The sequence below is a fragment of the Mus musculus genome, chromosome 4 (genome assembly GCF_000001635.26).
Source record: "Mus musculus strain C57BL/6J chromosome 4, GRCm38.p6 C57BL/6J".
In the NCBI taxonomy this organism is placed as follows: Eukaryota; Metazoa; Chordata; class Mammalia; order Rodentia; family Muridae; genus Mus; species Mus musculus.
Window position 1 is genome coordinate 114,670,366 of NC_000070.6, and position 24,017 is coordinate 114,694,382.

General features: G+C 48.0%; 2 long non-coding RNA genes across 3 annotated transcripts in view; one reads left to right on the forward strand and one right to left on the reverse strand.

The window, feature by feature from the left end:
* Positions 1 to 24,017, reverse strand: part of Gm33655 — a 327,030-nt gene that overhangs the window by 93,449 nt on the left and 209,564 nt on the right. The window lies entirely within an intron of this gene.
* Positions 9,975 to 13,039, forward strand: Gm12829. Of its 2 annotated transcripts, XR_376554.3 has the most exons (3): positions 9,975 to 10,549; positions 12,445 to 12,561; positions 12,824 to 13,039. It is a non-coding gene; the product is annotated as a predicted gene 12829 (long non-coding RNA). The 2 variants fall into 2 exon arrangements; XR_376553.3 differs by having other exon boundaries at positions 12,445 to 13,039.

A 24,017-nucleotide genomic window follows, 5' to 3' on the forward strand; every position in this document is an offset into this window, starting at 1 on the left:
GAGAATGGTTTGGTGTTCAGAAGCCTGGCACTAACACATGAGCTTCTCAAACAGACCAATTGCTAACTAAGCAAATGCCACTAACACTGGAGCTTGGACGGGATCAGAGAGACAAATGACCCATTAGAACAGATGAGGACGGGTCCAGATGGAGATGAGCTAATAAGGTTTCCATGGCACCAAAGACAGGCTAGGCTGCAGGTCGTCCCACCCCAGGAAAATTGCTCCCAGAGCCAGGATCCCTTCCACAGCGGAGGACAAATCCTTGAGTTCCTGCAGCAGGAATCTCAGGCTAGATGAATCCCCATGCCAATGAGTCTCTGAGTCCCTCTGCCAGGGTTTCCTTAGCAGCTACCGTAAGTTGGGGAAAATAAGAGACTCACCGTGCTGAGTTAAGAGCCTACTGTGGTCCAAGTCATTCTTGTCCCATGCTTGTATATAATCCGAATGCATGGAAACTCTGAACCTATCACTAATTCTGAGCCCGTGACTTTAACCTTTGCTACAATTTCATGTATACATAAGCCTGAAAGCAGAGATATATGTAAATGTCTATAACCCTTCACACATCACTGATCTCTTTTGAAACATGCAGTGCCCGTGCAACACTCAGGCTCACAAGCACCACACAGACCGTGCAACACTCAGGCTCGCAAGCCCCACACAGACCTTACGTGTAGATGTTGCTGCTGACTAAATGTGTTCCCTGGAAATTCAAGCTAAGCTCTCACACCCCATGTGACAGTACTGGGGGGATTGGCATTAGAAAGTAATTAGACAAAAATCCCCTGTGATGGGATTACAGTCCCCATAAAAAGAGAGAGCCTGCAAGATGGCTCAGTAGATAAAGGTGCTTGCCATCGACTCTGATGACCTGGGTTCAGTCTCCTCAACGCAGTGATGGAGGGAGAGAAACAACTCCCAATGCTTGTCCTCTGAACTCCACATAGTATTGTGGCATGTGTGCTACCCACCCCCAAAATAAATGTAATAACCACTCTTAGAAAGAAGAAGAGGAAGGAGCAGCTCCCAGGCTCTCCCTGCCAGGCAGAGCCCCTCCTGAGAAATAAAATCTAGAGGCACACTGACATGAGATGCCCCCCAGAACTATGCAAAACGAATAGTTGTAATTTAAACTACTCAGGCCTTACAGCATCGTGTGAAGACTATCAGTATACACTATGAATTGTTCTGGCCTACATTTGTACATGTTTACTCTTATATAAATAAAAGTTGCCCACAATGTTCTAGAGAGATCCTGCAATGTTAGTCAGGACACCTCTTAGCCAGTGCTTACAGCACTGGGTGTTCCCCACACCTATCTACTGTGCTCCCAAAATAGTCATACAAGAAGATACTTAGTAACTATTTTATCCAGAAGGACAGAGAAACCTGAATAGACACTCAGGGTTGCTTGCACAATTGCTAAGTGGTACAATCGGGATTTGAACTCAAGTTTTCAGAGCCCTACATATAGGGATACATGTTCTAGTGTTCAGAGCTCAGAGAGGGAAACTTCACTAGAGTCCAAAGAGAACAACCCTGCCAAAGCCCACAAAGCCCAAATTGCCATTCCCTAGGGCCACCTACCTTGTTCCGATCAGTACCTTCTGACTATGTTACTGAAATAGACAGCTGACAGCCAGAGTGGGCAGGGTTTAACCAAAGTGCAGATTCAAGGGCACCCCGAAACAGCTAAGGAGTTGCCTTTTGAGTTAGATTTAAAATAATGGCCCCAAGAAGAGGAAGAACATAAAACTGCATTAAATATCCTGCCCAGTTTAAGAGTCAGGCTTAGGTCCATGTCACAGTTCACAAGCAATGCAATTGTATCCTGTTCTCAGTTCTAAGTGGCTTCTCTGGGGCTTCAGCCGGGCGCCCCTCTTCAGCTCATATTGGGATGGTGATATGCATCTGCCTCTGGCTGCAACCTGATAGGCAGCGGACTGTTGTGCTTCCTCAAAATCTGCCCTGTCTTAATGCACACATCCAACACCCTTGAAGTTCCTACCCTGTCTCCATCCAGAGGGGACATTTGGAAAACTCCATCAACTCTGAGCCTAGAGCAGGCCCCTCAGACATGTCAGTCCTGGACTACAGTGTGGCTGGCTCCTGCTGAAGACAGATGAAGGCCCTCCCGACAAGCAAACATAAATATTTTCTTTCCCAGCCTGATTCAGATGGAATCTGTACTGTTAATAAAGTGGCAGCTGGCTATCTAGGAGTGTCTGAATGTGGCCTTTTCTGGCAGGGAGTGTGTCATCTGTCTCTGTCTGTGCCCTGTCAGATGACAAGACATCGCTGGCCTCCTCCTCTTTGGAATGGGCCTCAGATGGCAGAAGGTAGGCAGGGAACATTTGAAAAATACCAGTTTCACCTCTGTCTGTGGAGGGCAGGGAGGAGTGGCCTGAGCTTGCTGTCCCTGGCAAGCTGGCCTTTCAGGGCTATGACTGCCAGTGCCCAGCGAAGCTATTTACTTAAGCACCACATCAGGCAGTGATATTTAAGTATGAGATCAGAAGGGGAAGAGCTGAAACAGACTCATCTTCCTGCTTTGAAAGGTGCTCAAACTACAAAGCAACGGGACGCGCTGTGGATCGTGCTTTGCTATGTGACGCGGCCTGGAAATGGAGGTGTAAGTCCAGGGAAGGGCTTGAAATAACATTTCAGGTTGGAGTCCTCCCTGCCCCCACCTGCAAATAGGTGTTAGGATGGAAAACAGAGCACCTCTTCTGGCCACTCGTCACCAACCAGAGTTGTTTGAAATGAAAACAAAAAATTCTTCCTTAGAAGAACATGTGGTTCCACCATACTGCGAGTTCTCTTCTTGAGAGCGACCTTGTGAAGGCTCCATTCACAGGCCTGCATCTTTGGAGGCTGCTCTGGGGACCAGCAAGCTGCTGCTAGGGGGTTAAAAAGTACCAGCCTCTGACTTCAGCCATGGCTCATCCACAAGTTTGATGAGTGGTAAGGCTACAGAAAGGTTCCCTGTGACAGTTATGGCCACCACAGCACAGAACTCCTGATAGCCTGGCAAAGGGTTGCATGGTATTGAAGGATCTCTTGGAAGTTCCCCACTCCCCACAGGAAGGGCAGAGCTCTTTGAGATTCTAGTCAATATATTATGGGATTTGATTTCAACCATGCCTCTTGCCCAGTGTCCTAATATTCTTTTGCCGAAATCAGGGTGCCTACCATCATGCCCACTCGCAGTTCCTGAATTCATGCCATGCTGTGAGCACCCCCACATGCTTGTCCATGCTCTCTCAGACACTCATCATGCATACTGACCCTCACACCACTGTACCTCCCAACTGGATGGGAGGGAAACTGAACTACCACTTACAGAATATATGGCACCCGTCAGAAGCTTTCTATTTACAGTGTTAGCATGCTGGCAGTCAGAAAGTGTCAACGTTTGGAACGTTTCAGATTTCAGATTTTCAAATTAGAGTTATTCAATTGCCAAAGTCTGTGTAAATATTCTAAAATCCAAACACTTCAAAGTCTAAAGATTGCACAGTTTTCAGCATACATTTTACAGCATCGAGAAATAGAAGACCAAAGGAAAGGAAAGGAGACAGTAAAGAGTTTCTAGGAGGGAATAATATGATCCTATTTACCATAGAGCAAAGATCACCATAGACCATAGAGGAGGCTGGGATCTGGCGGGATGATGATTAGAAGGAGGCAGAAGTGTTGAGAAGGAAAATGGAGGTCTGGGAGGAAGATAGATCTCAGGGAGGGGTCAGGACAGAAGCTGGGGTGTAAGGAGAGGCTACTATAGTGTCCACACAGGAAAAAAGAGTGATTATTTCTCCTTCATGGGGAAGAAAGTCTGGTTTTGAGACTTGTACTCACTAATACAAGTCTCAACAATTAAGTTGTTCACCTAACACATTTTTAGTGGCACCTGCTATATGCAAGCTCTGTACCTAGCTGTTGGGACATAGTTGTGAACATAGCGGCAAAAGGCTCCATCTTCCTAGGATTTGTGTGTAAGAGGGTAAAACATATAATAAATAAGAAAATGTGTAGTACATTAGATAAGGGCTATAGAAAAATCCAAAACCAAGGCTGGCTAATACAGACCTGAAATACCAGCTACTTGTGAAACTGAGGCAGGAGGATCAAAAGTTCAGCGCCTACCTTGGCTACAAAGTGATTTCAAAGCCAGTCTGGGCAACTCAGTGAGACCATATCAAGAAATAAGAAGGATGTGGATGTAGCTCAGTGGAAGGAGGCTTCCCTGATGTATATAGGCCCTAGGTTCAATCACTAGCATGGTTACAATAAAATAAACAAGAATTCCAAGATAGTGAAGCAGAAATAGAAGTATGGAGAGTATTAAAATTACAGATATTCAGGTCAGTTAAGGCCTCACCAACCAGGTAACTTTTTGTGTAAGAAAGCCAGTCTATGAATGTCTGGTGGATCAACCCAGGTAAAGAGCAGGCCCCAGTGGACGTGGCCCCTCTAAGCCAGCAGCTTGCTGTGGAGGGTTGTACTGCCAGGTGGGGCATCTACAGCTGTGAGCATCCTCTCATGCATAGAGCAAACCCAGGGCCTGCAGATGGGAGGTCCCATCACAGACGCTCATTCATAACACTGAATTCTAGGCTATGCCAGTGGTGCTAACTGCTAAAGTCTGTGGACCCTGCCCCCGATGCTGGAGAAGGGATGGCAACCCTACCTTCTAGGCTTCTGTCAATAAACAACACATAAACAACACATCACACGGAATGTGGAATTTTGTCCTTCGTAAGTAACCTTTACTTATTCCTTCCTGTGTGTCTCCCAACGTCCACTTATATATTCTCAAATATTTCATGTATATATTCATTCTTGTTTTGTTTGCTCATTCCTTTCTGCCCTCACATCTCGACCATGTACTGATTCACTAATTTTCATTCCTTGTGACATTTACCTCATCAGTAAATGGGACAGAGCAGGCAGTTTCCATGCAAGGTTTGCATCCTAGCTCAAAGGTGCAGGCATGGGACAGACACATACATTATAGCCGTCACGTTAACATCCATACATCCTAAGGCTAGCCTATAGATCGTGCTCCTTACATAGACTCTCACTACCGTTTATTCACTGAAAACTCAGTCATTATTTTTATGGCATTTGCCAAGCCTCTACCTGTGCAAAAACCTGTGCCTGATATGTTTTAGAGTACAAAGGGTGGGGAAGAGATAAAAAGATAAATTATGCCAGCTCCTGTCATCCTTCCATTTGCCCATCCATCTATCCATCCATCCATCATCCAGCCACTCTGATAAACCTCCACTGGTGTTGTTTAGCGCCAACTCCTAAGCCGGCAGACTTCTACCTAGAATGACTGGGGGGAGGCTATATTCAACTGTAGCTGGGCCTCAAAGGCTGAATATAATTTCAGAACTTGTAAACAAGAAATGTAGTCCATCCAGACAACTGAATGGCATGGATGGATATGGGGTATGGGGTGTAGGGTCTACAAGCACCACATCACAGCTGGATAAGGAAACTGCCCTGAGCAATAGCTAAACACACTGTTTCGAGAGAGCGAGAGAGCATAAGGCAAATCTCAGCAGGATTGATTGTCAAGCCAAAGAGTTCTCTGTGCCCCCTTGGAAGACCTGGCTTGGCCTCTCGTTGCAGATTGTAAGAAGGCTGTGGAGCAGGCAGGCACCAAAGCGTCAGGTTGATTTTTCCTGACACACTATGATTTCCTGCCGCTGTCTCTTCAACCGAGAAGGAAATGCTCCACAAAGCTGGTTAAGATTCCCCACTGGCCCTACATGCCTCATGGTTGTGACAAAGCTTTGTGATGGCTGTCATTCCAAATGAATTTTTAAAAGTATAGAACAAGTTTTTCTCCCCAAAGTAAAGGTGCTGGAAGAACTGGCAGAAAAGTGTTTAGAGGTAGGTAGCTAGCTGTGCTAGCACCTGGTAGAGCATCCCTGATCATCCTGGGCAGAGATCAGGGTTCCCTACAAAACTGCAGAGAGATAGAAGCTAAGTGTAGGATCTCAGGTCCATGGCCTCATGGAGCCAGCTAATCCCACAGGCCACAGTTCTAGCCACAAGCTGAGACTAAAGAAGGACAAAGGGGCTTTGAGCCTAACTCTGTGGCTCCCTGTGTCCTCTTTCCCTTAGTGGCCCTATATGAGATCCCAAGCCTCCTCTTAGCTCTTTGGAGCTGGTAGAACTTGTCCCTAAGTCCCAGGTCTCCAGAGGACAGCTGATCCTTCTGTCTAGGCAGGAAGCATAACAAACATCAAATAAGAACAAAAATAATAGGAACCACTCAACACACACTTACTCGGATGTAAACACATCTGGCTAATAAAGTACCTTCACAATCAGGGTCTCATTTCATCTTCAAAAAAACTGAAGGGACAGGCTAACGTGTGCGAGGCGTAGAGTATAATCCCCACTTTACAGACATTCAAGCCCATACAAGCAATCGAAAGCTTTACTAAAGGTTCATAGGGACCCATTTCATCAGACTCCCAAACCGGTGCGCTCCAGCTTTGTTATCTCCAGGAAGATGGTGACTTGAGTTGCAAAAGGCAGTGAGTGAGTGGTCCCACAGTTGGAATGTGCTATCTGAAGCTCTAGTCCTTCCTACAGCCATGAGCATCTGTGGAGAAGGTAAGGCTGACTCAGCCTCAGCCCAGGCTAGGCCTCCTGACTGCAACCCAAGTTGTTTCCACTTCACCCACCCTAACCTTGACCTTGAGCAAGGCACTCCCCACTCTTCCAGCCTCCCCATGGGTGGTGAGAACATGTGGGACAGGTGGCTTTGAAGGCCACTTCCACATCCAAGCTGTTGCTGGAACAACAGATCTAAGGACAGGATATGAAGGTAAGAGATCAGGAACTCCCAGAACTCCATGGGTGGAGTAGTCTAACCAAGGGCAGGGGCAGAGGGCACTGAAGCAGCCCTTGACCGACTTCCCAGGCAAGGCCCACTGCCCTCCGCTTCCTCCTCCAGCAGGGGGGTTCTCCTCCACTTCCAGGTCTTATTGACTTTTGACTTTACAAGGTGTGTGGGTTGCTAAGGCTCTGGATGATTGCCCTGGGGCCAGACCCGCCTTGGGAAAGCATCCTCCTCGCAGAAGTGGGTGGGGACACAAGCTGGGGTCTCCTAGAGCTGCTTAGAACGGACAGAGGCGAATCATGGAAAGGAAAACAGGGAGAGAGATGGAAGGCTGGCTCCATTCAGGAAAGGAAAAGGAGAAGCCAAGGGTAGCTCCACGTTTACACCACGCAGCCCTGAGTCCCTAACGTGGCCTGGCTCTGCTCGTGGGTGAAAGCCCAGGTGGGTGAGGAGCTTTATGGTGTTTACTTGTTTTATTGGCTCTGGGGAAGAGGATATGAGGCCCAAAGTAGTTTTCTGAAGATAGGACCCTGCAAGAAAAGGCAAGATTTATGACTTCCGGAAACCCTCAAGGTTACTGGACTGGGCACGGTCAGCTCTCTTTGGTTCTGCGGGCTTTTCAGGGAGGGGGACCTAGAGGAAAAGAAGTCCATTCCCTTAAATTCTCTTTCAATCCCCCCCCCCATACACACAATAACACCACAGGGTGAGTGGTGCTGGGATTTCTCCATCACTTTAACAAAGCAGAAACTGAGATCAGGAGGGTCCATATCGGCTCTAGCTCCTACACGTAGGACCATTTCTGTCTGGGCAGCTGTCAACCAGAGTGACCCTTGAGGGCCAGTGGGGAAATACCTGAGTCACCCTCACTAGGGTGGTAGCCTATCGTCACCTGTGTGCCACCCCAGGCAGGCCTAGAACAACAGCTATCCATCCTGTCCATCGAGGTGGCCAGGCAGCCTCTGGCGCATAACCACACAAGGAAGGGTGCTTGCTCTCCAGGAAATGCCAACTCCGCCACGCCTGTGGACACTGGCCCTGACCAAGTAGTTCTGGAAACAAATGTCTCGCTGACAATCCTACTACACAGGCACAGGAGGCTGGTTCCTGACATGGCCTCCCAGTCTTCAGTGGCCCCCTGTTAGCAGGATAGATTGTGTTTCTGGGCTTAATTAAGGGACAGACCATAAATATTCATGCAGCCAAATGAGCCTGGCTCACAAGTGCAGCTGCTTCCCGCTTGGGGAAAATTAACATTGTTTTCCAGAGGAGAGTAATGAGGCTGTGCACTACAGAGAAGGCTTTTCAACAACCTCTCTAGGACAGAAAGGGACAGTCACACTCAGAGGCCCTGCACCCTGGGGAATTTTCCTGGCCTCAGCAGACCCCTCTGCTTCCCCAGTGAGGCTCAGTGGGGCTCCTGAAGGGGGGCACTTGCCAGGGCTCTTGGCAGAACAGAAGGCTCCCAAGTGTCTAGAGAACTGGGTTTGGCAAAGTGTTGCTAAGGGCTAAATCCACCTGCCACCTACATTTTTCAGGAAGCTTTACTGGGGCCTAGTCACACTTGTTTGTTTTATGTTCGCTAAAGAGTTGAGTCATGTGGTGGACCTTTTTAACCTGCAGAGCCTGAAATGTGGACCACTAAGCCTTGTATGGAGAGTTTGCTGGACCCTAGAACTACCTCCTGCTGGACATTTGTTATTATTATTAATACTCTCATACGCTGAGCTGGCAAGATGACCCAGCAGGTAAAGGCCCTTTGCCACAGAAGCCTGGTGGCTTGAGTTTAGTCCTCAGAACCCAAGCTGGAAGAAGAGAATCAACTTCCAAAAGTTATCCTCTGAATTACACAAGCACATGCCCTCTCATGCTTCAGCATCATCACCACCGCCATCATCATCATCACCACCATCATCATCGTTACCACCATCATCATAAATAACATTAAGAATAAATATATGAAAGTCCTATCATTTCAATATCCATGGAGTTCTAGAAATTGAGAGTTCTTTCACCTTGTGGACTTAGAATCTTCTGTGCAGACTCTAAAACCCGAGTCCCACCTCTACTTTGCCCCTTCGTTATTTGTGACTACCATAAAGTTACCCACCTTCCTCCTGCTGAGGCTCCCTGAGACCCCAAAATAAGTTGGACTGTGATTTACTGACATTAATGAATTATATATTACAATAATATATAATTCATATGTGATATGATTGTAAACTACATATTAAAAAGTGAGACCTTGAAATATTAAGAGCCTTACCTGCAGTCTGGTCACTAGGGGTGGACTGCAAAGCCAGACAGAACCCAAGCCTGTCTCTCAGGCAGCCCCACTTATACTGTGTCCTCGGCCTCTCTCAACACCAACTGTGACAAGAGAACACATACAATCTTGGGGCCATCTCCAAACTTTCTAAGAGCCAGGAGCAGGCTGAGCCTCATGCATTTGCAAACAAGATCCGGGCAGAAATCTCCTGTTTCTGTCATAGTCTCTTACAGGAAGCTCTCCCTGGTTGCCCAAAGCTCCCAGTATTCCTGCCTGAACCATCTCTCCTTGAGACCCCAGGACTCTCCAATTCTTGCATTCTTTCTGCTAGTTTTCAACATGGCATGAGGTCTGCTCTCTTCTTACAGTTTTGTGGCATGACGATGCTCAGCAAATGGCTCACATTGAAGCTGTCTGTCCTCATGCCCAATCCTGCTTGTAAGATGATGGATCTGGGAACCCATGGGGAGGAGGAACAGACAATAAGAGGTAGAGATGCCTGCAGAGAAACCCTGTGTGCCAGTTATGAGGTAACCCTTCAGCTATTTCTCCTCACACGGGTCCAGAGAAAGCAGCTATGGCTGCTACCGACACTCTGACTAGTTGGAGGTGACTCAAACAATTGAGAAGCTATTGAAAAAGCAAATCCCATGTGCCAAACAGTTTTATATGCACATAATCAAATAGAAATACCTCAAGTAGGTATTTCTATTCCTGAGCAGGTTGGATGTCCTGGGGAATCAGGCTGGACCGAGGACTCTGGTGGGTAAGCCCTTTAGCTCGCCCCCAGCAGCCCTAAGAGGCCGGCTCATATCCTTTCAGGGAGTGGAAAAGGAAACACTGGGTCCTTTTACAGGGTTTCTTGTGTGTGCCTTGCAGCCTCTGAGGATGGCCGAGCTGCCACGGATGGAAGAAACCGTTTATTTTTCCTGTGAGCCGCTCTGGAGCCTTTCAAAGGTGTGAAGTTCCAGAGCCTGCAAATGCTGACTCCATGGGGCTTCACAGAGCGAGCCCTGCCTGGGCCTCAGAGCCACCCCGCTCCAACCCCCAGCCCCCCAGCCCCAAGCTCCAGCTCTTCATGTGCTGTGGGAACTCCCCCAGGCTCATCTGGCCTCTCTTGTGCTGAAAGGCTGCAGAGTGACAGGCCAGAAACCTGATTCAGTGTTTATTCACCAAACACTGAGAGGGCCCTCCTGAGTCTCCTCCCCACCCAAAGCCTCTGCTACTTGGGGGGGGGGGTACTGTCTATCTTCCATGTTCAGGATACCTGGTATACTTGCCCCAAGAGATTAACCATGAGGAGAAGCCTCCAGACTGGCCCTGAAGCAAGAGTAAATCTGGTAAGACGGAAGAAAGAAGCCACCGAGAGACAGCAGTTGAAAGAGGAGGAATCCTAAGTCCTGTGGATTCTGGTAAGGACTCTGGGTTCCTCCACCTCCCATGACAAAGTTGAGAGATTTCATTAAGAGCTCTGTCTGTGAGTTCTACCATGTTGTAATCCTGAAAGTCTACAACAGCAGAAGGGGGTCTCAGGCTGGACCAAAGGGCTATGTCCGTGTTTCTAGCTCCAGCCTGCTGTTCAAATGAGATGGGTGGCCCATGAAATGACTGCTTGTTTGCTTATACAGAGGCCCAGGAAGCTGCATTGGGATTGTATTTTCTGTTTCATTTAAGACAGGGATTTTCTATGTAATCTAGGGCATCCTCCATGTTGTGGTAATTTTTCTCCTTCAGGCTAAGTGCTGGGATTATGGCATGAACTTCTGTGTTCAGCTACGCAGTTATTTTTTAAAAAATGAATTAATAGTTTTCTTTCTCCTCCCTGTTCCATTCTTGTAACATACCAGACTGTTTTGTGGGGCTGCCGTATTGTCTGTCTGAACCGATACCTTGTGGTAGAGCAGAATATGTGGCCATTTATGATGATCGGTCATGTGGCCGAGATGGATGGTTCTACCTTTCCCGGTGGTGTTTGAACTGAACTGACTGAGTGGGGCCCTGAGACCATAAACAACCTTACATCCCAAGATCTGGAGTCCCAGAAAGATCCAGTGGTAAATGTTTGGGGAATAAACAAAAGGACACTTCACACTGTCATGGACCTGAAGGCAGACTTCAGGTCAAGGAGCCAGCCTGCTGTCAGCCAGCCTAGCAGGGCAGCCCTCACTACCTTACATCCTAGTGGTGGGATTGAGACCAGTGGTCTTGCCCATAGTCGTCAGGGCTGCCACAAGCCCAGTCCCTCTCATGCATCTTTCACTAACTGCAGACATGATGGACCCACTGATTTCCAGTGGGCCTATGACAGGTCTCACCTCCACTTCTAGTCACCCTGCTCACCCACCCCTCCTTATCTTCTAGGCTCTAGTGAATGGGGCCTGTTCACAAACGGGACAGGACATTGGCTTTGTCCCTTTGTAAAGGCTGTCCCCTCCCCTCAGCCCTACTGCTCCCAATCCCAGAATCAGCATCAGTACCACCTGCAGGCTGAGGTGTATATGGAGCACAGTGTAGCCAATGCTGGGGATTGTGTTTAGGGAGCAAAAGACAACCTCGAGATTTTTCCTCCCTTCCATCCTCATTTTACAGACAGAGAAACTGAGTCAGACAGAGTGGCCGGTTCATGCCCAGGCTGCTATGCCATTCACTCATATCCACATTCCTTTCCTTAGTTCTTGCAGAATAAAGCAGGCATTTGCCAATTGGCTTCACTATGATCTCCCCCCACGCCCACCCTCTGCACCACCGGGAAATGTGAACAACCACCACAGCCAATTGTCTAGGGAGTTTGGAGTCGTGGTTTTTCTGTTTAGCATTGGAAATCAAAAGTGAGAGCCAAGGAAATGGCCATTTTAGGTTGAGCGACCTCTGAAATAAATAGGAGACCGGCCCCGACAGTATCCGAAATGCAACTCGTCAAAAGGAAAACAGAGCCAAATGGTTCTTTTCCTGTTTCTAATATTTTCACTCCCACACTGAGATTATTTAAGGCAACTTCCTATTTGTGGGTGGGCTTATTGGGGATCAGAGAGGAACTGTGCTTTGCCTGGGGGCACACAGCCTATAGGCAAGGCTGTGCGGTGTGCTTAGTATCTTCTGTCTTGGAATTCTCTGGAGTTTTCGGTTTTCAGAATACTCTCTGGCTCCATTGAAACAGTATCCTTAGAAGCCAGGAAGAGCTGTGATTTCATTGGTTGTGAGGCTTTCCAATCTCTAAACTAAGTGGCTTATTTTTTAAAAATTGAAATTGGCAAAAAAATATATATAAATAAATAAAAGGGATTGCTTTCCTTCATTTTGTCTGTAGGGCACTGGCTGATGTCTTGCCATTTCTGGCCCACATTCCTCTCTTGTATGGAGTTTTGAGGTGTTGTATGTGAACCTGGAGGCCCCAGGACTTCCAGAAAACGCTGGAGGAAACGCTGTACGCTCTTGTCATCACAGTGCTTGAACGAAAGGCCAGAGGATCCACGTCCAGGCTTCTCAACTTTGACTAGTCCTTTCACAGTGTTGGGGGGAGGGGGGGCGGATTCATTAGGAAGCCAGTGTTTTCTAAAATGCCAGGGTGCCTCTGTCACTGCCTGTGTTTTGCTTTGAGTTTGTCCCTCAGCGATGTAATAGAATCCTAAAAGTTACTCCTCCCGTTGATATCTGACCACCCTCTTCCACTGTGCCATCCCCTGCAGGGATTTATGGCTTGGTGAGGAGCCTCCACATATCCTTGACTGGATACCAGCACCAGCTTATTGCCATATCATCCTCATCAGCCTGGCTTTAATCGCCTCCAAACCTGATAACCATCGGAGGCAGTTCATCCCTGCAAATTATCTAATCCACATGTTGTTCAATTTGTGTAAACCTCAGCCCACGAGGATCATAAAATAAACAAGCATGAAATGGTTTATAGTTTCCAGTCTCCTTTCACCTAGACAGGCCAGGCTGCTCTCTCACCTCTTTCCAGAAAAGGATAGGTGATGTGGCTTCTAGGAGGATCTGTTTGCTGCCATCCTTGCCTGGGCCACACACAATCTTCTGCCCCATCTCTTTGTGACTCTTTCCACATCCCAGAGCAGTCAAAGCTTCAGATCACTAACGCGTTATTCATAGACTTGTCCTGTGAGGCACAGGAATGGGGAATTAAGACACTGGGTGATTTGCAAAATGAAAGTAAGCTGTCTCTGGAAAGATAGGCCAGCAGGAATTTGAATGTTGGGAGGTAGAGCAGAGAAGAGGCAGAAAAAGATGTTGGTAGCTCAGAGTGTATATATAGTCTAGATGTAAGCACCAGGTCTCCAAGACGTGTGTGTGTGTGTGTGTGTGTGTGTGTGTGTGTGTGTGTGTGTACCTGCGTGAGCAAAGGCACAAACACAACTGGGCCAGGAGTGGAGCTGGCAGCATGCAAATCCCCCTCTTTGTCCCTGAAACTCCTCCAGGCTGCGTCTGAAAATCTTGTAATTCCAAAATTCTGGGATTAGTACATCTCCTAGTTCTCTCACAAAACAGACAGTGATTGTAACGTTCTGCAGGTCTAAGTGCCGAGATCCAAAGTCTGTAATTATGAACTGCTCTGAATCTCTAATTCTGTTGTTCCTGGAGGCAGACATTCTGGTTCTAAGATTCCATCAATATGTGTTCTGTATTTTAATACTCTAACGCTCTGCTGCACTCAAGGTCTCTAACTGTTAGCATCCCTCAGCCCATGCTTCTACACATTAACTTCTCTGTATTTATTTATTTTGATTTTTTTTTTTTGAGGCAGGTTCTCACTACACTGCCCTGGCTGTCCTAGAACTCACTCAGTAGGCCAGGCTGACCTCAAACTAACAGAGATTCTTCCATCTTTGACTCTGCACCACCACACCCCACTTAGTCTGTATTTCTAATGCTCTTTAAAAAAAAAAAAGTTACAATTTCATAATCCTCAAATTCCTTAATTCTGATGTTATGTAAGACTTTCATGTGAATATAGAAATTATTTTTTTAAGAATTCTAACAGAATGATTCCAGAATTCTAGATTTTTCAGACTCCGCAATGCAAAGGTATTTTCATTTTACGTTCTACATTTTGAAAGTTCTTTTACATGATTCTCAGCTCTGTAATTTTAAAATAGTATATTATACCCCAACACTTGTTATAGTTAAAGATTTTATTATTTGAAATACAAAATCACTTGCTCTTCGAAGGACAGGAATTAAGACATGATAAAGAGTCCAGGAATGCTAAATGGGTCCCTGGGATCAGGCAGAGATATTTGCCATAGCAAAGGAGACCCAAAGAGAGCTGGCAGTTCTAGGAGCTGAGAGAGACAAAGGCAGTGGGGGTGCTGGAAGGCAAAGGAGGTAGTTTCAAGCCCAGAGTCAGGTGAGGAGTTGGTCCCAACACCTGGGTCCTTCCTCAACAGGCTTGTTTCTAAACCTCTGCCTGATCCTTCATCAGCATCCAGATTAGAAATAGAAGCCTTTAAGACCATCCCTCTCCCTTTCTTGTTCTCCATCAAGTGTTCCCATGACAATCATTTCAAGCAGCTAATGAGTTTCAGATGGGCTTCAGAAACCAGGGACCAAAGGGACGCTCAGAGGGGAAGGTTCCTTAGCTGAGTTCCATGGGGGTTGGGGAGAGACTCAAAGAGAAGAATCTTTTGTAGCAAACTGTGGGGCCACACACACCTTCCACAGGCGAAGGGACGGACCTAAGAAAGAAGCTGGGAGCCTTGCAGACTAATTGATCTTTGTACCCCACGCTTGTTGGCGTCTCCTTTCTCATACACAGACTGACAGACCTGCGTTGCCCGGCTTGCTCTTCATTGCTGCTTTGAACTCAGACTGAGTAAAGTATTCTGCAAAGGCACCAAGGATTTCTTCAGGCCAAGATGTCATCTCTCACCTGCTACTAAAGCACCTTTGCAATGACATCTTCTGCGATCTTGTGATCTTTCAGATGTACAGAGGTAGAGTCCAGAGGTACTGCCTAGCCTGGACGGAGCCACTCAGCCACCCTGGGGAGTCCTGTTGGCCACCAACTCCCTTTGGGAGAACTCCTTCTACAACCACAGTCAGCCCAGGACCATAGGCAGACTGAGCAAGACTCAAAGGGCTTTTCCACTCCTGTGCACCAGGGGGCACCGGGAAGAGGCTCAGGCGGGGATATCTCAGACTTCTTTTCAGCACTCAGAGTGCCGGGACCTGGCTGGGATTACACAGTGGGTTCTGCGGTGCGCTCAGTCCCTAGCTGCCTGGCAACTTCCGCTGCTTTCAAGGTCTAATTTAGGAATCTACGGAAATGAGCAGAACACTGAGAGAGACACACCAGTGCATTACAAAGGGACTCGCGGTCCACAGCCCACCGAAGCTGTTCCGAGCAGGGATGCAGGGGGGAAATGCTCCGACAGGATGTGTATAGTTTAGGGTACAGAGGGGTCTCTCCTGGCAAGAGAGACCAAACCTTATAATTAAGTATCTCCGTTTCCTTTCAGATATCAACAGCAACAACAACCACGTTCTCCGCACTGCCTAAACAGGACAAATCCCGGGTTAAGCAGTTTCTGGTGGTCTTCACACACACACACACACACACACACACACACACACACACACAGAGAGAGAGAGAGAGAGAGAGAGAGAGAGAGAGAGAGAGAGAGAGAGAATCTTCCTGAAAGCAGGCCTCTCCAGCCTCCCAGCACCTCCCCCTCCCCCTTGTGCCCTCCCCTAATCCCCCCTCCCCATTTGCAATTAGGGGTAATCTTTTGTTGCCTGGAAAGTGTAAAAATCACCAGCTTTTCTTTTTGCATGCATAATATCCATTTCCCCTCCAAGTGCGCTATTTGGTTAGGGAATTACATCTATTTACAAGAGTAGATGTTGCACAAAGGTTGTGTTTATGTGGAAAATTATATCGGTGACACGGGCTGATTGGCATGTGGAGGCTGGGAGAGCAAGCCGAAGAGGCCTCCTCATCAGCTTGGAATAACAAAATGATTGTATTTTCAGCAAAGCTAATTGATCACACACCTCGCTGGGCTATCTGTTTACTCAAAGGCCATCCAGGCCTTGGGAAGGTGGAAAGGAGAGAGCAGCGGGCAGTGGTCACTACCAGGCGGGGCCAGCCAAGGCTCTAGGGGTATGTAGCAGAGATAGGAGGTAGAATGAGTGGCCAGAACGAACCTCTGGGTCCTTCAGTTGTGCAGAGATGGGCAATTCAGTGTTCCCTGAAAAACTAGGCCCAGACCCAACACTAGAAATTTTGTCCTTTAAAAAAAAAATTTCATGTGGACATCAAGGCTTCGGGGAAGGGAAGGGCAGACCAGAGCAGGACCCGGAGCCACTGCAGAGAGAAGATACATTCGTTCCCTTCCCCTTGTCCATTTGAGAAACTAACCCCATTTCAAGCCAATGCTGAGCAGACTGGTGGAACAGAGGCTCTGGAACCCTGGCTCCATGTGTATGTCCTGACTCTCATCCCAGTACACATGGCAGAGTTAGGGATCAGATATAGTGGGGATCAGATATAGTGGGGTGCCACAGATAGAGTACAACCAGCTTCCAAATGTGCCCTGCAGAACAAAACCCCTATCCCACCACCACAGAGGCAGGGACTAGCCTCAGGTCTGTGATCTGCTTCCCTAAGCTGACTTATGAAGATATGCTGAGACTTCCCCAAACTGACCAGTCAGGCTAGGAGCCCTAGGAGCCCCAGAGCCCAAGCCATCTACAAAAGCAAGCAGAGTTCTATTTCCTCCCTAGTGAAAACTCCAGTTGTGGGGGCAGAAAACAAAGCAATCGAATAAGCAAGCACTTGGGTGAAAATGAGCAGTGACAGTAAAAATAACTGTTTGGGGACTAGTGTGGGGGCAGATTCACTGACCAGCACTTTGCAAATGTGAAGGTCATTTAGAAGCCACTGATCAGAAACATCATCACCACCTGCCCACCCTACGATGCGCTCATTTGGCTGTCTTGCAAATGCCCCAGTGGATCCTATGACTAGTTACTCTTTTACAGGGATGTGCAAAGCACAGCTCCCAGCTTGTCGGGTTCTAACTCCGGTTTGGAATCTTTCCATTGCTGATCAATATTAGATCTAGTAACTATTTCCTACAGAAAAAAAAAAGAGAAGAATACTTGAGAACAAATAATAAGTGCCCAGGATTTACTAGAGAAATCCTGAGATCCTCAGAGGACACTGAAACCAAAAACAAACAAACAAACAAACAAACAAAAAACCAAACCAAACCAAAACATCAACAACAACAAAAAAAAACTTAAGGAAAGTGAGATCTAGAATACCATGTGGATTCCAGCTGGCTACAGTTCGCACATTATTTAGAATTCTTGGATCAGGTGAGCCTGAATAAACTTCAGGTGCTTTGCCCCATCTCAGTCTGGAGGCTTTTCTTCTTTACCAAGGTGTAAGTGCAATTTGCAATTTGTACCAAGCTCCTTCTTCTGGAATCACTGATCATGTGGGCATTCATGCACCTGTGTGTGTGTGTGTGTGTGTGTACGCGTGTGCACGCGCCCATGCACTCCCTGACCCTTCAGAAAGACAAGCTGTTTATTAATGTGGCAGTCTCTGAATTGTTTTGTAACTGGAACCATTTTGTAATGAGGGGACATTAGTAAAACCTAGATCCAAAACAAACTCTTCTGTGTGCGTTATTTTTGCTCTGCAGTCAATGCTTTTTATTAGATTGAAAACTTTCACCGTGCTTTTCATCTCTGGCTGTATAATGTTCTAACAATAAAAAGAAAAAAAGAAAAATAACGGGCGGGGGGCGCGGCGACCAGTGACTCCAAAGTCTGGCAAAATAATATACTTTCTTGGATGTCTCTGTGTGTTGCCAATTAGCTTTGCTGAGAGCACAGGCCCCATCCATCACCCGCCTCTGGGTGGCTGTAACGGAGACCTAATTTGTTTCATATGCCCTAGGCTCAGGCGTTCATCCTTGCCTCCAACCTGCAGAGGAGCCCCTGTCCAAGGAGGAGATGAATGACAAGAAAACCCAGGACAAGCCAGCGGGACTCCTATCAGAAACTGCTCTGCTGTGGGTGGGAAGATCCCAGCCCTCCCAGGCCCACAGTTCCTCCCACAAGCTCCCCCACACCTCTCTCTCCTTCACCCCTTCTCCCCTTTCACGACCCAGAAGACCCAAGACTCACAAGCGGCCAGCGGGGCCCGAGTGGAGAATGGAAAACTGCCTCTTCCTCCAGCTTCCCAGGGCTGGCCCTGCCTCGCCCCTCTCTGCTGTTCCCACCCCCTCCCACCTACTCCTTCCACAAGCCCGACTTTTGAACCTCCAGTTCCCTAGGAATTTTATGAATGCTCAGCACAAGCCAAAATAAACTCGTAAAGAAAAGGCTTCTAAAGAAGGCCGGAGCCGCGTACAGCAAGTGCTAAGCGGTAAATACAAAAGTTCTTCAGGTCGCTGGGAGCTGTGCTCTGGGTGGTGGAAGGTTGGGGTCAACCAAGGGAACGAAGGACAAGGGGAACAATGAGTGAAGACTTCCTTTCCCCTCCTTCAAGAAAATCCAGGTCCTAGATTCTGTCTTTACTTCTTTTTAAAGCCTAATAGTCTGTCCTCTCTTTTTATTGATGAACTAGCCCAGAGAAGTGGAGAGATTTATCAAAAGTCACACAGTAAGCTTACCTGGCCAGCCTTGGAGCGCCCCCTCCCTGTGAGATTGTGGAACTACATGGTAAGAAAAGAAAGCGCCTAATGCAACCCTGGCCTACATAATCTTCTGCTGTGGATACAGGATACGGGATACAGGATGCACCGGATCTGAACACCCAGTATTCTGCCCAATGTGTCTTTCGATTACATTTAAAACTCAGTCATGGCACCAGAGAGAGATAGCTCAGCTGATAAAAGCATTTGTCACTAAGCCTGACAACCTGTGTTTGATCCCCAGGACTCACAAAGGAGGAGGAGAGAACCAGCTTTTGAAAATCATTGGTTCTCTGACCCACACACTTGTGCCATGGCACGCATTCCATGAACATACGCACACACAGATACAAATCAATAAATGTAATACAAGCATTTTTAAGAATAACGCTCAGTCGCCTATACCACTACCTGAGGTCATAGATGGAGAAGCACAGTTCTCACACACCTCCACCCCGTCAGAGTTCTACCAGAAGGTGGTTTTCCAATGCATAGGGCCCGGAACACGGAAAGAATCTTCTGGAACACGATGGGCAAGGGCCCATTGCTCTGGCTTCCATAGGCCTTGGCATCTCCTCTGCCAATCATGATACTGCCACTCACTGTGAAGAGCAGTGTCCTACATATACCCACATAGAGTAAGTACAAGCGCTGTGGAACCAAAGCATTGCCTCTTCCCTGCTGGAGATTCAATCCAAGAATTCTGGAGTTGGAGAAGGCCTTAAAGGCCATTTAGTTAAGCTCCTCCCAGACCAAATCTCTCCTCCACTCCCTTGAGTGTAAAACTGGGACCAGTTCCTCATCAGGATTCTATGCAGTTGTTCCCAGCCCACCCCAAGATTCATCTAGGACAGGCCTTGGCAGGAGCTGGGACATCCACAGGAGCAGGGCAAGGCTGCTCTGAAGAGCTCAGATGGGCAGAGCAGACACAGGGGACTGTTCCAGGGAGCCAGACTCTACAGAGCCCACAGGGGTCTAGCTAGCTTGGGCTACAGTTGAAGCAGCTTCATTCGGTTCCTGGTCTCCATACTTTTATCAAGAAAGAAGTGTAAGTAAGAGATGTCAGGGCTGAGAAGAGAGGAACTTGGTGATTGGATAGGTGTGACTCTGACTCTCTCTCTCTCTCTCTGTGTGTGTGTGTGTGTGTGTGTGTGTGTGTGTGTGTGTGTGTGTGTGTGTAGGAGAAGCAGAGCCAAGACTGACTCAGGGATACAGTATGTGTGTTTTCCAGCTGGAATTTGCCAGTCATGACAACACTAGCTGGCACTGATTGGGCACTTACTATATGCCAGGCAATACGCTAAGCATTTTATATATGTGACCACATTTAATCCTCTCAGCAATTCTGGGGGTTTTCCAGAAGGAAAACAAGAGAGTTGTGACATTAGCTGGCATTGATTAAGAATTTACTACATGCCAGGCATTATGTTAAACATTTTACATACATGACTTCACTTAATCCTCACAGCAATTATGAGGAACTCCTCCTACTTTATCCTTTATTCTCAGAAGGGGCACACCGTCATACAGCCCTACTGTTCAGCCCTCGGCTCTCCCATTCTTTCCCCCACCTGACGTTCTCTCCCTTCCCTGAATAGCACTCCAGGTTCTTGCCAGGCCATCCCCATGTTCATGACTACCCAGGCATCTAGGCAGGGCTGCTTCCTCCTCTCCCATCCTCCAGAGTCTTCCACGTAAGAACTTGGCCTCCTCAGCCCAATCCAAGGGCGCTCCAGTCTCATCTAGCCCCTTCTCTGCCCCTCAGCAGTGCACATATAGCCTCGTTCTGAGCCAGGCCCTGTGGGGATCCCGGAGATATGGAATTGACCTGACCCCTGCTCGCGCCGTTAGCCAAGACAGGCGTCTGTCTGTGGAGACTCCTCCCTGTTCAAACATCTTTCTCTGGTATTTCCTACTGTCTTTCATACCCTTTCAGGTTGTTCATAACCCAGTTGTGGTGGAACCACTTTAATTTCTGATTGCTGTGTCTATCTGGCCCAGAGGCAAGTTCCCCACTATGGGATCATATACCCCACCTCCAAATCCTTATGATGAAGCCCACATTATTTACTTTTGTGTCATTATGATTAAAATATCAGTCAGAAACAAGAGAGGAAAGATTTATTTTGGCTCATGGGTTCAGGAGGTTAGCAAAAGCATGATGGTATCTGTGGTGACAGGCGCACAGGGTGCAGCCCACGATGGTGATGAGGAGCATGATGATGAAGATGATGAAGATGATGGCCGCGATGGTGTTGATGACATCATGTCAAGATAATAAGACGTCATGCTTCCTCTTGCAGCTTCTCTGCCCTTCCTCTTCACACCGGCAGGGACCTACTTACTCTCTCCCTAGCAAAAGTACACGGCTTTGCTTTTCAAAAGTATAAGCCCAGGAGTGCCGAGGGGGCCAATGAGGAGAGGGAAGAGAAGACGACGCACAGATGACGCAACCTAGCTTGGGAATCCTGGGAAAGGCAGGCCATTCTCAGGCCGTGTAGAGAGCAGCGCGGGCTGTGCGGGTCCCTGCAGGAGAACTGTGCATGTGGAACAGTGTGTCTGTGTGAGGTGTGACTGACCTCTCCACTGCCACACCCAAGTCTTCCACAGGCCAGAAAGGGCTAAGCAGTGAGGGCAAGTGCTCAGTGATGTGGGGACCCCAACGTCTTGATTCTGTTCAGTCAGTGAGAGATTATGCCCTGTACCCCGACCTGAACCAGTGCCCTGAGAGTCACATCGTGTACATCAACAGCTACCACCTGTCGCTACAGGATTGTGTCGAGTCTCCAGGCAGATTCAGGGGAAGAAGGTGCTGGTGTCCCTCCATTTTAAGCATGGAGGCGCTGAATCTGTAGACACTGGTTGGCTTGCTCCATTGCTTCTTTGTAACCACGACAGGATACCCGGCCTCTGGAATCTCTATGCTAAGTCCCTGCTTCCTCACCAGCATCCTTACATCTGCTCCCACCATTTCACCCAGGCTAGACCTCAAATGCAAATGGTCCCTACATTCTCATCTCCCCCAAATGGTCCTCCTCAGTTCCTTGCCTCCAGCAACTTGGGTCCTCCAACTCTTTCCTGTCCTCTGTTTCTCCCTGTTGCCTGCTTCTTAACCCCTTGTTGTCTGAACATGGGCCTCTATCTCTGCCTCTGTGCCTCCAGGCTACTCTGTAGTTCCAGTTGCCTGAAGTACATCTTCTCTGCTTTGCAGCTTAGGAAACACTTGCTGCAAAGGCATTCCAGAGGTCCCCGGATTTCCCTTCAGGTTCTCAGGTCCCACTTATCCTCTCCATGTAACTCTATTTACTCTTCCCTGGGGTGCAAACCCAAATACTAGTTGTTCTAAGGCAGGAAACACGAAGTGCACACGGGAGACTCCAGCTCTTCTCACTGTACGGAAACCTAGGAAACACCTAGTAAATGAATGAATGAATGAATGAATGAATGAACGAAAGAACACACGAACGGATTATGGTGGTTTCTATTGAAGCCAAGCTAACACCTTTCTCCTTCATAAGTTTCTAAGGATGCACTGGGGAGGGAAGGAAGGCTGGGGTTTTGAGCTAGCTGTTTTCGGCTTGATCCTCTGTTTCTGAGGGTCTCTCAGCTCCTCCCTCTAGCTCTCTCTAGGATGGAGCTGGGAAGACACCTTGACTGAGAACAGGAAGACACCATGACACACTGCGTGGCCCCAGGTGCTCCGTGTAGCCCGCCCTCAGTCTTCTCTGCTGGAGGTCTCCAGATCTGTGGCTTCCCCAGTGTCGCTGGCTCTCAGGCCTCCCCTCTCAGCACCAAATCCAGCTGTGCAAACCCCCTTCTGGCCCAGAAGGGCCTCAACCTTGGACATGGGGGGTAAGTGGATACAGATGAAAATCAGGCTGGCAATTTATGGTGTGTGTAGTCCGCCCCACTCCAGGCGCTCCACACGTCAAGGCAAGGCACTGTTTTCCTTGGAAACCACACAGGTGGGACCTCTTCCTGGCAAGGCACTTGCTCTCCCTCAGGTGCTGCTAGGGTCATCCCCAGGGAATTCACCAGGGATGACAGATGAGTCTCCTCAGTTCCAGCCTCAGCTTGAGCATGTTCCTGAGGGCAGAGCAGGACCGGCAGCTCGGCAGGCTGAAGGAACTCCACGTGGAATATTTCTTACTCCATTTTGCACTGCCTTCTTGCTGTCCCAGACTATAGAGCAGCTGGTGGGACACACAGAAAGGCGTGAGCTACAACAGACACCATTCGGGCAGAAACGCAAGAAATGAAGCAGAGGTGTTCAGACACAGACAGGAATGAGTGACAGCTTGAAAGATTAGAAAGCCACAGGACAGAAATTGTGATCAAGGAGACAGAGGACCTACCCTAGAGTGAAAACAGAGACAAGAAAAGGCAGTGGCCAAGAGAAGAAATTGTGAACCAACTGTGACATGAAAGGGGTAGGTAGCCTAAAGGAGACAGAGGTAGATGGTGACACCATGATCCACAGAGGAACACTTCAGGGAAGACATCATATTTCTCTGATCCACACGAAAGTCAGGGCCTGGTTCCATACTGTATACAATAAATGCATGGGCCAGTAGAATTCCAAGGTCTGTCACACAAACTTCCCAGCGGTCCCTTCCTGAGAGCAATAAGTCTAGGGCCTGTGGTTGGGGGATGGGAACACAGGTCAGCCCCTATCCTGTATGGATACTGTGTGGGATGTGTCTGTCATCCCTGGGCTCACCGGTTTCATAGGGGACAGAGAGGGAAAGGAAGTACCAGGAATCTTGGCTGGTCCAGGTAGAAGCTCATTGCGTTTGTTATAATTTACACTTCTATGTGATTGGCTATTAGCCTCTGGCAGAACAAGAGTTCACTCCCTAAGTGCATTAGTCACTTTTGTTGTTACTCTGTGCAGTGGTTTCAATGAAGAGTGTCCCCCATAAGCCCCGGTAGTTGGAGACTTGGTTCCCCAGTTAGTGGTGCTGTTTGTGGACATTATGAACCTTTAGGAGCTATGGCCTTGCTGAAAGAGTATGTCACCAGAGGGAGACTTTGAAGGTTTATAGCCACTTCCAGTTTGCTTTCTTGGCTTCCTGTACAATAGAATGTCATCGGTCAGCTTCCTGCTGCAGCTGTGCCGAGCCTGCCTCACTAACAGGAGCCTCCTTTGGAATTCTAAGCCAAAATAAACTCGTTCTCCAATGAATTGCTCTGGGTCATTGTTTGTTTGTCTGTT